This window comes from Magallana gigas, chromosome 5 (genome assembly GCF_963853765.1).
Source record: "Magallana gigas chromosome 5, xbMagGiga1.1, whole genome shotgun sequence".
NCBI lineage: Eukaryota > Metazoa > Mollusca > Bivalvia > Ostreida > Ostreidae > Magallana > Magallana gigas.
The window spans coordinates 9,407,512-9,420,699 of record NC_088857.1 but is presented as its reverse complement, the minus strand read 5'-3'; the positions used below and the strand labels follow the sequence as shown (position 1 = coordinate 9,420,699).

At 33.4% G+C, this 13,188-nt stretch overlaps 1 long non-coding RNA gene across 1 annotated transcript; it reads left to right on the top strand.

The window, feature by feature from the left end:
- The first annotated feature begins 4,350 nt into the window (after positions 1–4,350).
- LOC105348667 (uncharacterized) lies at positions 4,351–5,041 on the top strand. The gene is made up of 3 exons (XR_903619.4): positions 4,351–4,505; positions 4,701–4,835; positions 4,968–5,041. It is a non-coding gene; the product is annotated as an uncharacterized lncRNA (long non-coding RNA).
- Positions 5,042–13,188: the final 8,147 nt, after the last annotated feature.

Here is a 13,188-nt window from a genome sequence, read left to right as displayed (position 1 = left end):
ACCCGTCTAAGCTGCATATATATAGAAACATTCAAATATGCCATATGATAGACCATTGCTTAAAGAGTTAACAACCACGTTTCTATCATTGTATCTCACCTGTCAGGTGAGATATTTACCTTTCAAAAATAAATTCGTATAGGAAAATAATTTTTCCCATAAGAAAAACAATATTCCTATAGGTAATTTGAAATTTCCTATCGGTAACTTCCCATAGGAATTATAATTCCGATAGGATTTGATAACATTCGATAGGAAAACTCTATATCCTATTGGAAAACTACATGTCTGAATCAAATTCCTACAGGAGATACCATTCTCCTATAGGAAATATAAATAATAAATATATAGGACTTTTAAAATATCCTATAGGATTGTCAATATTTTCTGTAGGAGAATCAATTCTCCTATGGGAATTATCATTTTCCTATGGGATATTAATTTTTAAAGGTAAATATCTCACCTGTCAGGTGAAACACACTAAAAACAAATGTGGTTATATACTCTCTAGACAATGGTCTATCATTTGGTATAGATGGATTTTTCCGAAACTGCATCTTAAGCGGGTGCAGAAATGCCACCTTGGCACCGGCATAACTATCCGGCACACTGGAGCGTAAGACTAAACAAAGGATTATGTGGCAATGTTTCTTTTTGATGATATATTTTCTATCTACCTAATGTTGTATTTAAGTTCATAAAGCTGCTTGATTATATTTATGGCCATTGTTGGTCAGGTTACCGATGTAGCCCATAGGCCTCTTGAATGAATATTTAGGTCGGACTTGCATTTGTCGCTCATTAATCATTTTTTATTTTCAAACTTAGAAAGAGCATTAATCACATAACAATTTTGCAGTTTAAATTGCAAAATCGGCATTACATGTAGTGCAATTTAGGTAAAACCAGCAATCTCCATGTCTGTTTTCTTACATTTTTTCATAGTCGTAACCTATCATCTAGGCAGAATGAAATAAGCAGAACGTTTGTATTATTGTGCAAATTTTATTCAGTTTCAATCAAAATAGAACATATGAAAAAAATATATTTCAGTAAAAGTAAAATGAGTTTTTAAGGCAAAAGATCACACCTTGATGAAGGCTGTAAATTATAAAGATTCCATGTAAACATATGCATAAGTGTACTGATTTTAAACGTCGTAAAATTTCATTTTTTGGAATACTAAAATAGTAAAAACGATTTTAATTAGTCATATTGCATTAAAGATAAAATACATAATTATAAGCTTTTAAGCACGTTTGAAGTTAAAAAAAGGAACTAATTCCCTGACATTTACCGGAAGCTGACAAAATGTAGAACTCTTTTGTATAAAAAACAAAACAAACCATTGACAAATAGTTTGACGTCACACCATCTTTCAGCGGTTAACACATACAGTGTACACATTACTATGGATCAAACGATAGTTTATGCCTTACCAGAAGTACTCAACTGGCATTTTAAAAGATATGACAGATGTTAATTTGTTATTGCTGATAAACATTTCTATTTGTTAACTTTGTTGCTTTCAGAAACGGTTTAAAGAAAACAATTCCAAAATGATATAAGCTTACAAAGAACAATTTTAAGAATCGTATTTCAACGCATTTTGTTTCAATATTGAACAAGTGAAAAGCTGTAAATGTGACAGTAAGCCGGGCTTTCTTTCTTTTTTTAACTATCTATAATCCATGCCAATCCTGAATTGATAATCACTACCTACCGAATCCAGTGAAATGGAGTACATGTACCTTATATGTAATATTTTGCCAAAAAATGACTTAGTTCAAAAGCTTGTATTTTTCATAAATTACCAGAAATCAAAATCCTAGCAATATGCACACCTCTGATATATGTACAATTGACCTGCAAAAGAAGAACTTCCTATCTTGAAAACTGTAAGAAGAGTTATCTGTACAATGAGGGTACCCTTTTGGCAGCCGCCTGCCTGCCATTTTCACCATTTCAATAACCGGATTTTTCCGTTGGAAAGCCCGATTAAAAATGACCCCCGAGAAAATGTTCAACCGAAGTCATAATTCTTTGTAATTCTTTGTTTAAACTAAAAAGGTATATTAGGCCTTATCAACATCGGGATGTATTTTAAATTCACTCACAATCAGCTGATTTAACAATAGTGAAATAACGACAGTAGAAGTTTTCTATGAATTTTCATATTTGTTGAAAATTCCCACAACTAGGCTACTGACACTAGCCCTCCGCATTTGGATTTTGACATGTACACATATGTCTACTTTCGTCATTGGTTTGTAATTTTAGCGGAAAGTTAAAGGCAAAAGGACAGTCTCAAATTGATTTTGTTCCATATATGCCAGAGCTTGTCAGTGATTATAGCAAATATCAGGACATTTAGCTAATATTGGTGCTATGTTGTTAAAACAAGTCGAAATAGATGGTGTGTCGTCATAGATTAAAGTTCAATGGCAGCGGAAATTTAAAATAAGCAATCAATATTTCTTGATTTATTCAATATTCGGGCGGTTTTATTGATTAAAATACGATTTACAATCATAGTTGTCAAGTAAAGGACTTTTTATGTATTTTATGTATAGTTTCCCCTCCTGTAATATATACCTCTTTTCTAGCTAGCTACTAATTCCCGAGGTGCAGCCTGAAATCTGGAATGTTTGGCTTGAGGTTGCGGGTAGACTGGGTTCACAGCGATGGTTTGGTGCTGGTTCAAAATCAGATTTTACACAGCTATTCAATATATGTTACAAATCACCCTTTGCGCATTCTCCCCCATCTGTTTTGCGTATGAACGAACAGAACGGTCTGACACCTGTCCACTTATATCCATCATGTGCATTGTTTCGATATCATCCTTTTACTTTCGTTGTTATCCAGAGATACATATTTGACATGTTTAAAATAATTCATTACTGTTCAATATAAGTTTATTAAAATTGAATACCTTAAATTCGTTACTGTTTAATAAAATCTATCATAACAAAAAGACGTCACATTCATCAAAGTTTAATTAAATTCTATTTGTAACAAGCATTATGATTGGCTAAACACACAGAAAACATTTATTCATTTTGTATAACATTGACAACTCCATAGCCGGAACTATCTTTTTGTGTGTGCATGTAAGTATAACATAATTATGCAAATACATCTATACTTAAAAATTAAGAATTTTTACCAATAAACATGATTATGCTTGCACCAGAGTAACTCGCTTATAACTCAACAAACAAGTTGCTGTCCTTTAAAAAAGGACTACAATAGGTGGACCATTTGCATGTGTTTCCAACAAAAACGTGAAAGCCTTAAGATTATCGGAGAATCCACCGACTCTAGCCCTCTGCTTTTCACCACTAATTATAAATTTGTACGTTTTATTACGTATACATGTATGTATAGCCCTGACTTTTTATCTCTGAATTTAAAGGGTTCATACTTCTAAAATAATTATGATCTATCTATGAATTAAGTTTGCATGTATAGTATCAGGCATTCGGTGAATTCTACCATTTGCGCACACATTACGATTCGCACTACTTTGTTAACTATGCAGTGATAGCTTTGTGTAAATTAAAAATTTCGTATTTTGATGCATTTTTCTTGAGATTTAAACTTTTATACAGTGACATAATTATTCAATCATACTTAAATGCTAAAAAAAATTTAATCGGGAAGTACTCTAGCTTCACCTACTATAAAAGTAAAGTTAAGTTACATGTGTATTCGGAAAACAACTAAACATTGCAAATTATGCTATTTGATGCATGTTGTAGTTTCGGCATAACATTAACTTATTTCATAATACTGATAGTTCATATCACATGCCAATCATTTCTTTAAAAGGAGTACTTTGTTTCTGTACTGTTTACCGACAACTTTACAATTACAGCGCCTTTGAACTTATGTGTGCATATGGCACGGAATCCCGATCCCGATTAAGATAAACGTGTGCTAGCCTGGTTCACTGAGCTACCCATTACGCACAGGAACCAGGCTAGCTCATGCGCAGGCTGAATTTTCCCCTTAGCATCCGGTTTAACCTCGCTTATATATTTTCTGCGTCGACCTCAGGGTTCACGCAATGACATTCAAATTATAGTTGCCTATTAAAAATGCCTAACTGAATAATTGTAAACATAAAAATAGAATTTTTTTTTACCAATATCGTGACCATGTCCTTTCAACGACAGACAAAGCTTACTTGAGCCAATGACTCGGGTAAGCTAAAAAAGAAACAATTTTAAACGTAGCAATGCGTTCCACACCTCCACATTTCTTAGAATTGGGTAATGATTATTCCATCTACGTTTAATCAAAATTTGACAGCATTTGCTCTTGTTGACGTTTATGGCCAAATGCGATTGGGTGACCTTGTCTAAATTAGGTATAAATAACGCTGTATGTACTGAAGGATGTTACCGTTTTGTTGACCACGAAACGACTTGTACAAAACATGATGGCAAAGGCTGTAGCCGTTCTCCTCCTTGTGTGCTGTCTTGCATTGACCTCTGAGGGTGAGTACCTTTCTCTTTCATCTTACTAATTTTTCCCTATTCTACGTCAGTTTAATGAAAGAAAAACCAAGTTTTAGATCAACTAGATACTAGTTTTATGTAAAATGGGATTGTAATTATGTTATCCTATTCTTAAATGATTTAATATACAATTTTTGGTCAACACTGTATAATAATGAAAGATAATTGTTACAGCCTGGGGGACTCAACAGTGTCCCTTTGGACAAATACAAGTCGGCACGTGCAGTGCCCATACGTGGTGGAAGTGCTATCTTGGACAATGCATCCCAGTTAATGGCCACTTTGGTATCTGCTGTAAAAAGTTCTCTCGTAAGTTTTTTTTTCATTTTATCATGTTCTACTGACTTCCACTTATGCTTTTAATAACGATAACAACACATTAATTCAAGATAAAACGCAGACACACAAATGGTACATGTTATATTTATATATATGTTGTAGATGGCGGATATTACTAATGTCCAGGGCAGAATGTTTTTCAATTTTATAACAAAGAAATAAAGACTTCTAAATAATATCTTTTATTTTCTTATTTGCAGTTTTGAACTCTCTATGGGTCTTTGAAACATAAATACTACCTACCTACCTAGTCCTTGCTATGCCTGGGGGCACATAGGACATGTACTAGACTCCTCCACTTGTCTCTGTCTTGAGTCACCTTCCCCCACGTAAATTTGTGTTCCTTCATTTCTTTTTCCACGGTCCTTCACCACGTGTTCTTGGGTCGACCGGGTTTCCTTTCCCCTTCTGGTGTCCATCGCAGTGCTATTCTTGTGATGTTGTCGGTAGGTTTTCTTAGCACATGCCCTATCCATTGTTATCTCCGTCTTATTAACAAAGCTTTCATGTTCTCGCTGTTTGCCTTTGCCACATTTGATATTTTATTAGGCCAAAAAATCCTCATTATCTTTCTGAGGCATCCGTTGTGAAAACTGGAGAGCCTATTTATGTCTATTTATTTCTGTCATTCTCCAGCATTAACATAAATGATATATGAAAAAATGACAATAACAAACCGTCAACCATCTCAAAAATCCATAAAACGAAATACAAATTCAAAGCAGAGCAACACGGACCTCCAAATAGATAGAGGTACGATCAGGTGCCTAAGAGGAGTGAGTATCCTCTGCTGACCGGTCACACCCGTCGTGTGCTCTTTGTCGTAACCGGGAAAAAACCCGGAAAAGTCAGTAGACAATTAGGTGCTTAATTATGGTCTAACAATTAGTATGAAAAACGTCAGTCAGCATGCAACCCAGTGGAAGATTGTATTTGCTTACAAGGTCGTTGTATCGACCATAGAACTTACGAAAAGATTACTTCAAACGAGACTGTTGATAGTCCTCTTTTATCAACTTGTTTATCAGTAGATTGCCTCGCCTAAGAAACTGTTTTTACGAAGAGCATGCCCTTGCCTATCGAATAAATTGAGAAACAGAAACACTATATGCAGGTGATGAAGGTATATTGCTACATAAGTAAGGAAAGATGACTATAGAAAAATTGAAGCCATCGCGTAATCATAAGGTTTTGCTGTTAAGTTATCATCAATGTCTAATTCCAGTAAAATATCTAAATATGAAACAGATGACGCAAACTCTGTGGTATCTTTTATTTCAAGTTCACTAGGTCTGCTAACAATTGGTACCAATGTGAATTGTCACTATTTATTATAGAGCTTCATTCAAATAATGCTTTTTGGAAGCTCTGATTGGGAACTCTAATAGTAAATATGATAAGAACAATATAGTGTCAAAGGTCAATTTACAAAGATTCGTCGCTTGAAAACCATAACTAATGGTCTCTGTACCAATTTTACAAAAAGTAAAAATGCGTTTTATACATCATTGTTATTCTTACAATCAGTTCTCACCACAAAACAAAGTTATGGAGACAATAATCAAAGACAAAGGTATAAATCATTTTTATCTGTTCCATCTTCAAAACCATTAAATTGATCAGAACCAAAATATTCTACGTCCTACGTCCATTGACCAATGACACAGCGCCTTGACCACATGTGGCAATGTGTTTTGAACATGGACATGCAGATGGACGGCTACAAGATTGGGTCAGTATAATTAAATTATTTTCATTTTTTTATTGTTTATATTTATTCTTACAACATTATGACAGATGAGTATCAGTGTTAAATAATATTTCATTTCAAATAATGTTCAAAACAGGCATCAACATCTACATGAAGAGAGAACAATAAAGAGGAATTGAGTGGTTTCATGACAGTTCACAGACAAGAGAGGTGTACACAGAAAATCACGAATTGCAGATGATGCACAAACCTTTTTAAGAGAAAATATTAAAATTCGTTCTCAAGGATTCTTTTTACTGTAGAGCATCATCGTCAAAGGAATGACGAAAACAATACAGAAACATTTCGTGCCTACTGTTCGTTAGATAAAAAGGCATATTATAAAATATGGACAGAATGTATTGACGGCAGAGATGCAAATGCAAGTGTCCTCTAAGTTATTAGAGTTATCTTGAAGTACCATCAACTACTCAACTCGATTATTGTTTGGCCTGATTCCTGTGTCCCACATAATCGTAATTTTGTGATATCTCTAGCCTTGAAGATCTTAATGTCCCAAAACCATAGCATAAATAAGATAGTTCAAAATTACTTTACACCTGGACACTCTTCCATCGAGAAAGTTGACATCATTCATATCACTTGGAAAAGGGCCTCCGAATAAAATTTACAGTCCCGTTTCTATGTTACGAGTTTTAAAAAACGTCAGGCCTTAGCACTCAAAGGTTTTACAATTACAAAAATCCTACTTCTGCAATTGTCAGAAAGTGTCGTTAACATTGAAATTAAGTAGCGTGTATACTCAAACGTAAAGCATATCCAGTATGTATCAGGAAATCCTTTTCATGTGCAATTTAAAATGTCTTTTGTAGACAGAGTTTACAGAGGTTTCCATAAAAATCAGAATATGAGAAGCAAAGATTCAGGTCCATATATTTATTTTCCTTTGCCAAACAACATCACAAAGTCTCCTGTTCGTTCCAAAGAAAAGAAAATTATTTCGAATCTTTGCTAAGATACATACCCCTTAAAGACCGTGAATTCTTTGAGGTCTTTTGAAAAGGAAGTAATATTTACTTAATTCAAGCAGCAAAACATTGATTTGTTTAAACGGAGAAAAAAGCTATGAGAAAAGGTTGCATATTTGAATTTCTAGCATTTTGCGGGGCATGATCACGATTTTGGTCGAAATTTTTTTTTTTCGATTTTAATGTCAATTATGCATCAGAAAGGCATTTTTAAAAGGCGATCAAAATTTGAGTGTCATTTGTTGAGTTATAAGCGAGTTACAACTTACAATTCTTTGTTATGTAAACAATCCCTTTGTTTACATTTTGAATGTTGAAGTGAATATTCTAGTTTTAGATCAAACATGAATGTGTTAAACGTTAGGAACTGTTTATTTATGTCTTAAATGAATAAGAAGATAGACAAATCCGCTTTTTTACCGGTATATAGAACCTATGTAAACAAAAACAGGGCACGAGCCTTGTTTACATGGCAAAGAATTGTGAGCACTGTGTCTTGTTTATAACTCAACGACCGTTTCTCAAATTACATTTGATCATTAGAAATGCAATTCTAAAGCATTGTAAATAAAAAAATAAAAAAAATAGAATTTGGCCAAAATCGTGACCATGTCCCTTTAAGAAAAATAGAAAACTAATCAGTCTGCGTTTTTTCTATGTTTGGTGTCTGCAGACGGATTGATTTTATGATGTAAAAAATCCCCACAAAGTGTTGTTCTTCAAATTAGGTCGCTTTTTCATATGTCGGATCGGGATCACATTCTTTATTTAAGATTGCATTTTTTAATCGGGATCGGAAATCAAATATTAATTAAAACAAAATTATAGCGAGCGCAAAGCGAGCTCTACCGACAAGGCGTGTGTGAATAGAAAATTCAGACTAGTTGCACATTCATTCAACGGATTTTTTTACGCGTCAGTAAATCGGACCAGTAATGCCTTGTTTTAATCATCCCAGTAATTCCCTATAAATATGGTTTCCCATTTCACACTCTCACGAGAACAAGATAAAAGACTATGTACATCATGCATTGAAAATAAAATAATTCCATTACATAAGACTAACAGAGTTGTCGTTCCTTCGAGTGACGTCACAATGGATTTCTTGCACATTGATCCCACAGAATTTTTCGGCGTCAGTAAATTTCGACCCACAATGCAATTTATCAATGTCGGACGATCTCACTAGACTTGATTCCTTCTCGCGAGAATCAAAGTAAAACTTTTGAGAAACAGATAAATTCTGTAATTTCAAGAATATCATACTTTTTAAGTAAACAAAACAGTATATTTCACTTAGTTTTTTTTCAGGGTTTTTTCAAAGAGACAGACGACACTTGACCGACGTGAACTTTGACGTCACAATAAGGGGAAATTACTCTAAGTAGTTATTGTAAATCTGCTGAAATATAAATACCAAAATCTTCTCAAAATCTTGCAAAGCCAACGAATGGGGACATTTTTTTTTTTAAATAGGAAACAGTTGTAACTTGCTCTCATTTGGATGAATGCTCACCTTTATTTTATTCACTATATATTTACAGTAATTTCCAGGGACGGTTTTTAAAAGGGGGCGCGGCAGCATCATTCAAAAACTATTTACAAGCAAAATGGAAAAGAAATTCTAAAAATCAGGGAAATTCTAATCCGGGTGAGGAATGGTGAGTGCGTAGAATGCATTTAGCTCTTTAACTGCTCAATGGTATCTTTATTTTCACATTTATTACATCCTCCCGGGGGGGGGGGGGGAGGGGGTCCAAAACCGTTTTTCTTATATGATCAGCAATTTTTTTTTTATACGTAAATCATATTTTTTTTAAACGGGGAGGGGGGGGGGACTCTATGATAAGTCAATTTTTTATATGTAAGTTTAAGAAATATGTCTGCTGCTAGAAAAGAGGAAATTAACTGCAATAAACATTATGTTAAAATCTTTATTATTCAACAACATTGTATCTGAGATAAATTCTATTTAAATAAATAAACAATCTTATAAATTATGAATAATGAAAATTTACTAGAGAAAGTAGGCATTTTTATATTTTATTTTGCATTCAAATTCATTTACGTTACGCTGTTGATACTTTTATTTTTATTGATTTATCATAATTCATTATTTGATCACATGCTGCGCTCGCCCCAACGGTCGCACCGTAAAACATATTAAAGAAAATGATGGTGAGGTCTGAAGTTTTCAAATCATTTATGCAGTTTTCTGGCTATAAATGTTTGACACTGATTAAGGGCAGTAAATAAATGAAAACTTCATAAATTAGTAAAATATGTGCAGTTCGTGTTGAAGTACTAATCTTTTTGCCAGACCAGTGAGAGGGACATGCCTGGGGCTCAGTTTAAGGGCCCACTAAATTTAAAAGCAGATGCATATTCTTCGTGGTTTTTTTTAATATTATTCTGCAAATCCACCCAGGAATTCGGCAGTTTAGGTAGGCTGGTAATTGTCCATAGTGGAATACATCAATTTGACTCATTAAAGAATATATAATGTATTAATCAATGTATTTGATTTAAGAAATGAGAAAGGAATTAAAAAAGCCAAGTGATTTACACAGATTTTTTTGGACAAAATTCAGGAATTGGGGGGGGGGGGGGGGAGGGAGGTAATTGGAAAAGAGATCACCATTGGACAAACAATTACAAATGATGTCTGTGACTGCTTGTTTTATATTTTTTCTCATCTTAAATCATTTCAGGCAAAGTCTATCACTCTTAATTGTCTCTTTGAAGTGGTTTGATCAAGATTAAAAAGGCAGATCAAAGTACAAAAATATTATAAATTTTGTTTTGTTGAACCTATGAAGTTGTGAGTTTCTTTCTAAAGTTTGTAGGTTCATTTTTTTTTTAATTAATCACTATAATTTTCCGTTCACATTATAGGTGTATCTCCAGTGTTTTTTTTATATTTTGATATAATACATAATTATACCAATTTGTGCTATTTCCACATACATAATACCAATTTGTGTTATTTCTAAATACAAGACAACTATCATCCTATATGCAGAAAGGTTATATAATTGTAACAGTGTTCTATCTCTAAATGAACTACGTCAAATTTGATATTTAGGAATCCTAACAACCAACTAAAGTGTCTGTTTTAACAGAAATAACTCGCACAACTATAAATGTTCCAAGGTTTAATTCAATTGGGATATATGCGTTAAAAGATATTACGGAAGCTTATCGGGGCCTACACTTGTTGTATTATAACTTATACATTGTTTTATTCTTTATTGTCTTATCAACATTTAAAGTGTTATGACTTCTTTTTAATAGATATATTTTGTATTGTATTAAAGTATTTCAATTTATTAAAAGCACTTTCTTGTATTTCATTAGTTTTATCGCTGTAAAATTTATCGACTTCAAAAATATGAAATAAAAAATGTTCATTTAAAAACGAGAGATAAAAATTGTGATATATATGCTTAGTAGTTATGTCGATAAAAAAATGTATACATATTCGAACAAAAAAAATTGAAAAGTCTTCTTGTCGGATTAATTTTGCGGGCGCGGGAGATCTAATGAAACGTCAAAACAATTGACATCCAACCAGTGTGTGCAGGTACACGTATGCTGAGTGCTAACAAACTCTCTAAAAGAAAGTACATGTTCCATTTTTTCATTGCCACACCACTCTATTATTCAATCCAATCGAATACGACCGAATTGCAGTTGATTTTTTATATTGACTCGATCTAAAAGTTTTTGAAGGAAGAGTCAGAGACATTTAGATGCACAGAGGCTAGAGGCTCTGTTGTCAGATAATGGAGTTAACTCTTCAACAATATTCGTTCCCGAATATAAAAAAAAATTAAAATTGTTATCTTATGTATATTTCTGTCATTAAAAAACATTCCTTGAATCGGGGCCCCTGTTTAAATTTTGTTAAAAAGTGTATCCAATGTGCATAAAAGGTAATGGGATGATACTAATCGCCATCTTGTATTTATAGGGGTTCCTCGGTTCACGCTATGTTATAAACAAGCTTTCCAACGATTTCTGACAAGGAAAATGACCAAATGACTCATCCCTAAACTCCTGATTTCGGGATTGACGTTATGTTTATAATTATCTCATTGTTGAAATTTCCAGTCGGAGTTCGCTGACAAATTGGCGGCGCCGCGTACATGTAACGTTACATCTGGATAAAGTTAACTGTGAGATGGCACCCAGTAGGAAATTATTGTTTTTCCGTCCAGGATCAACAGCAACACTTATATGAACACTCGATATTTACTATGTTATGTTGCATATCATAGAATCATGAATAAGATTTACGGTGAGTAAAGCAAAGTAATGTAGGACAGCAGACAGCAGTTACTTCTGACTTGTTTTCCTTAAGTATTTGGTAAAATTTAGTCCATGGTTTGAAAAATAAATATAATGTAAAGTCATATGAAAAAATAATAATCCTTTTTATAAATATAAATATATATATATATATATATATATATATATATATATGTGTGTGTGTGTGTGTGTGTGTGTGTGTGTGTGTTATCAGTAATATAGTGTACCAAGTTTAACTAAGCCCCTAATGTGGAACACATTTTTAGGGTAACGACTCGTGGACCTCTAAGGATTATATTGATATTAAAATTTTTAGAATAACTCAATCAGTATTAATGTCATGCTTGTATTTCTAGATATTAAATAGCACTTTAAAACACTTTCATTAATCAGTTTCATCTTAATTAATATACCCATCAGACAGGTGCAATATCTTTATTATTTACATACATATTACGAATTTCAGAGCCATGGATGCAGGTCTACCAGGACCAAGTGGAATAAAAACATTTAAAGTTTGGTGCAAAGATAGAACAGTAAGAAAAGCAGTCACATGCTTTGGATTCAACCAGCTTGTAGAAAAAAGTAAGAAGAGTTAATATCTTTTCACCACCTGTGACACATGTATATGTAAATATTTTTTTTATGCCCCCCCCCCCCCCCCCCCGCTGTCCTACCTCACTCACTCAACAGATGTGTTTCTTATGATAGATTATCATATTATACAATATCATATTGTATCATGATATTATACAATATTCTTTTATATAATATCATAAGATACATTATTGTATTTAATAGTAGTGTATTAATAAAGCCCCTTTCACAATTCGCGGACGAGCACTTTACAACACTTTGCGATCAGAATTTTCGCATACGTTGCACAAGCTCTCAAATTCGTTGCATGCGTTTTTGTGGTTGCATCAAATCTCCTCAAAATGCTGGACATGCACACTATTCAGATGTGACCAAATGGTATCTAAATTTCTGCAATGCATCTCTCGAACATTACTACGAACGTTTTACAATGTTTTGTGTACTTGCAAGAACGATGCACGAATTTTAAAGATCTTAAGATAAATTGCATCTATTTATGCATCTGTTGTGTGACCATGAGACTGTTGGTCAACGTGTCTCATTTAATCTTGCAACGTTTTACAATCATAGCAAGATTAATCGGTATCAGTTTTCATGCTTTGCCACTAGTATATACTGGATACAGGGTTTTTTTCGCCTCGTGACATTTTTGCTTCTACTTACGGTTTAGCTCGTA